The sequence below is a fragment of the Chiloscyllium punctatum genome, chromosome 26 (assembly GCF_047496795.1).
Source record: "Chiloscyllium punctatum isolate Juve2018m chromosome 26, sChiPun1.3, whole genome shotgun sequence".
NCBI classification, from domain to species: domain Eukaryota; kingdom Metazoa; phylum Chordata; class Chondrichthyes; order Orectolobiformes; family Hemiscylliidae; genus Chiloscyllium; species Chiloscyllium punctatum.
The window spans coordinates 40,292,675-40,297,761 of record NC_092764.1 but is presented as its reverse complement, the minus strand read 5'-3'; positions in this window follow the sequence as shown (position 1 = coordinate 40,297,761).

Below are 5,087 nucleotides of genomic sequence, written 5' to 3'. Positions count from 1 at the left end.
TTATCTTGCTTTGTCACATTTTTAAAAAGCAAACTTGCAGTTCAGTTTCCTCTCAGATTTCAGGACAATGAAATTAATCAAAGCAATGCTAGAATCATAGAATCCCTAAAATGTGGGAGCTGGCCATTTGGCCCATGAAGTTCACTGACCCTCCAAAGAGAATCTCATCCAGATCCACCACCTGACCCTATCCCTGTAATCCTGCATTTCCAATGGCTAATCCTCACATCACTGGACACTATTGGCAATTTAGCATGGCCAATTCACCTAACCCACACATCTTTGGGGAGAGGAAACCGAAGCACCTAGAGGAAACCCACACAGACACCGGGGGAATGTGCAAACTCCACGCAGACAGCTGTCTGAGGGTGGAATCGAACCCGGGTCCCTGGAGCTGTGAGGCAGCAGTGCAAGCCAGTGTGCTGTCCCAACATTCCATTAATGTGTACCAAATATATACTATAACAATAACCACTTACTGCAAGTAATTTATTTATCAAATGTTTAATTTTATTAAAGCTCATTCAAATGTAAAAGTGAAAAACATTGTTGATTTATATTAGAAGCGCCAACAACTTGCATTTCATATCCTTTTAACATACAAATGTGTTCCAGTGCACATCACAGAGACACAAGAGGAAGTGAATCAAAAAAGACACAGAGGGTTAAATGGGTGTGTTTTAAGGGTGGTTTTGGGGAATAAAAACAGCAGGGGAGTAGATAGATACAGGATTGGAAGAATTTCCAGAGTGTAGTACTTGCAGGGCTGATGGTATGACTGTTAATGGATGGATGAGAAGGAACTGTACAGGGACTGGATGCAGCGTGATGTGCTGGAGGAGATTACAGAGTTGAGGTAAAAGGACAAGGAAGAACTTACAAATTAAACTTTTAAGATCAAGACATGTTGGTAGTGGAAATCTGTGCAGGTTAATGAAGACTGCTGAATGAGTAGAACTTGGTGCAAGTTAGATCATGGACATGAACATGCATAAGTCAATGAACTGTAGTTGACAGAGTCTAGAGGATAAGAGGCCCAATGGAAGGAGGACACTTAGTGCTCCTGTGGATGATTGTACATAGACTCATAGAGATGTACAGCACAGAAATAGACCGTTCAGTCCAAGTCAAACATGCTGACCGGATTTCCCAACCCGACTCTGTGGAGTTTGGAGAGGTGCTAAACAAACATTTCTCATCGGTTTTCACTCAGGAAAAGGAGAATATTGTAGAGGAGAAGAAAGAGGTACGAGATATTGGACTAGAAAGGATCGAGGTTAGTCACAAACAGGTGTTATCAATTCTAGAAGGTATGAAAGTAGACAAGTCTCCTGGGCCGGATAGCATTTATCCGAGGATTCTCTGGGGAACTAGGGAGGAGATAGCAGAGCCTTTGGCTTTGATATTTGAGTCATCATTGTCTACAGGTTTAGTACTAGAGGACTGGCAGATTGCAAATGTGCCCTTGTTCAAGAAGGGCAGTAGAGATGACCCAGGTAATTATAGACCAGTGAGCCTTACTTCTGTTGGAGGAAATATTTTGGAAAGGATTATAAGTGATAAAATTTATAATCATCTAGCAGGCAACAATTTGATTTCAAACAAGTTTTCATGAAGGGCAGGTTGTGTCTCACAAGCCTCATTGAGTTTTCTGAGAAGGTGACCAAGCATGTAGATGAGGGTAGGGCAGTTGGCGTGGTATACATGGACTTCAGTAAAGCCTTTGATAAGGTTCCATATGGTAGGCTGATGGAGAAAATGCAGAGGCTTGGAATTGAGGGGGATTTAGCAGTTTGGATTAGAAAATGATTTTCTGAAAGGAGGCAGTGAGTGGTGGTTGATGGAAAATATTCAGCCTGGAGTCCGGTTACTAGTGGTGTGCCACAACGATCTGTTTTGGGACCACTGCTGTTTGTCAGTTTTATAAATGACTTAGACACAGGCATAGGTGGATGGATTTGTAAATTTGCAGACAACACTAAAGTCGGTGGAGTAGTGGACAGCTTGGAAGAATGTTACAGGTTGCAGGGGGACTTGGATAAACTGCAGAATTGGGCTGAGAGGTGTCAAATGGAATTCAATGCAGCTAAATGTGAGGTGATGCACTTTGGGAAGAATAACAGGAAGGCAGAGTACTAGGTCAATGGAAAGATTCTTGGTAGTGTGGATGTGCAGAGGGATATTGGAGTCTATGTACATAGATCCCTGAAAGTTGTTAGCCAGGTTGATAGCGCTGTTAAGAAGACATATGGTGTGTTAGGTTTCATTTGTAGAGGGAATGAGTTCCAGAGCTGCAATATCATGCTGCAACTATACAAAACGCTGGTGCTGCCACAATTGGAATATTGTGTACAGTTCTGGTCGCCATAATTCGGGAAGGATGTGGAAGCATTGGCAAAGGTGCAGAGGAGATTTACCAGGATGTTGCCTGGTCTGGAGGGAAGGTCTTATGAGGAAAAGCTGAGAGAATTAGGTCTGTTCTCATTGGAAAGAAGAACGCTAAGAGGGGATTTGATGGAGACATACAAGATGATCAGAGGATTAGATAGGGTAGACAGTGAAAGTCTTTTTCCTAGGATGATGTCAGCTTGTATGAGGGGGCATAACTACCAATTGAGGGGTGATAGATTTAAGACATATGTCAGAGACAGGTTGTTTACTCAGAGAGTGGTAAGGGCGTGGAATGCTCTACCTGCTAATGTAGTCAACTCAGCCACATTAGGGAGATTTAAACAATCCTTAGATAAGCACATGGATCATGATAGGATAGTGTAGGGGGACGAGCTGAGAATAGTACACAGGTCGGAGCAAAATCGAGGGCTGAAGGGCCTGTTCTGCACTGTATTGTTCTATGTTCTACCTAGTCCCACCTGCCAGCACCCAGCCCATGTCCCTCCAAACCCTTCCTATTCATATACCCATCCAAATGCATTTTAAACGTTGCAATTGTACGAGTCTCCACCACTTTCTCTGGCAGCCCATTCCACACACGCACCACCCTCTGTGTGAAAAAGTTGCCCCTTAGGTCTCTTTTATATCTTTCCCTTCTCACCCCATACCTATGCCCTCTAGTTCTGGACTCCATTTCCTCTGGCAGCTTTCCATCCATGTACCACCCTCTGCATGAAAACGTTGCCCCTCATGTCTCTTTTATATCTTTGCTCTCTCGCCCTAAACCTATGCCCTCTGGTTCTGGACTCCCCCCACTCCAGGGAAAAGACTTTGTCTATTTACCCTTTCCATGCCCCTCATGATTTATAAACATCTAAGGTCACCCCTCAGCCTCTAATGCTCCAGGGAAAACAGCCCCAGCCTATTCAATCTCACCCTATAGCTCAAATCCTCCAACCCTGCAACATCCTTGTAAGTCTTTTCTGAACCCTTTCAAATTTCACAACATCCTTCTGATAGGAAGGAGACCAGAATTGCACACAATATTCCACAATTCAGTGTTAAAGAAAAAATGAAAAAACCTAACACTTGTCACTGAAGATACTTTTTAATCTGAATGCTCAACCTGTTCAGATGTGCTATGACACACCTCTGGATCAGCTGGGACTTGAACCCAGGCTGACAGGCTCAAGGGCAGGGCCACTATTGAAACCTTGATTTGGTTTATCATTGCTGAAATAAAGAAAGCACCAATATAAAGTAAAGGTTGCTGTGTGAGAAGGATGTGTGTATGCTCCTGTTGGTAAGAGCAGGTAAGACTTAACTTTGGCAATTACTACTGCTGAATAAACTGTAAGCATTCAATTCAGATTAGTTCTTGTGATATTGGGGGTGGTCAGCATCAAAGTTCTCTGTAAAGTTATGTTCTTTCTATGCTCAATAACATGTAGTCTAATTTGTGACTACAGATACAAGCTAGCAGGGAAGATTGACCAGAACCTTTTTTTAATCCATAGAATATGGGCATCTTTCCCTAATAGCCTGGAGAAGATAGTGATGAGCTGCCTTCTTGAACTGCTATAGTCCTTAGGACATCGTGTTATGGACTAGGCCAGACCACTCAAAACATTCTTAAGCAGGCAGCCCTAGACCTAACTTTGTTTCAGTAAGTATACAGTAAAAATCACCTGGAGTAAGATAGCTAAGTTGACTACTAGATTTTAAAACAGACAAAATATTTATTCACAAATTACACAACGAAACACAAAGAACAGAATAACGAAACCCTACAGAGCTCAGCCTATCCAATTACACTTAATTATGCTGTTCCCAATATATACAACAGTCCCAATAAGCAAACTCCCTTTAAAAACTAGTATAAATGGAACACGTGCTTGCAAGTTGAAGTTGAAGGTCAGAAAAAAAGAGTTTCAACACAGCTCCCTGTTGAACTTCCCAGTTCAAAACTGAACTAAAACCCGCCCAGCTGAGCTAGCTAAGTGCTAACCATTCCCCTTTCATTATACAGGTCAGTTCTAAAACATGACCACTTTGGCCTGAAGTCTCATCTGATAACATATAAACAAAAAGTCTCTCAATTCCTTTTCATCTCTGGATCAAACCAGATTGATTGGAATCCAGCCTGGTTTATTGCCCCTCTGAAAAAAATTAAGGGCAGAGTCTCCTTGAGCCAAGGAACAGTTTTTAGAGAAAAAAAAGGACATGCTTTGTGACAATAGAAATGCTCGCAATGCTGTAAGGAAGGGATTCCAAGGTTTTGCCCCAGTAAAATTGAAGGAATAGCAATATGGTTGCAAGTGGCGACAATGGCCTAGTGGTATTATTATTGACACATTAAACCATAGACCCAGGTAACATTCTGGGGTTTGAATCTAGCCACAGCAAGTGCCAGAATAAAATAAATCAATAATAGATTTGGAATTAACAATCTAATTATGAATCCATTGTTGGGAAAAACCCATCTGCTTCACTAGCGCCCTTTAAAAAGGTAAATCCTTAGCTGGTCTGACTTATCTGTGACTCCAGACTCACAGCAATGGGGGCAATTAGTGATGGGCAATAAAAGTTGGCCTAGCCAGTAACATCCTCATCCTGTGAAAGTCAGCATGGTTTGGCTTGGAGGAGAAGGTGTATTTGGTGTTTCCATGCATCTGCTACTCTGTCCTTACAGGTGG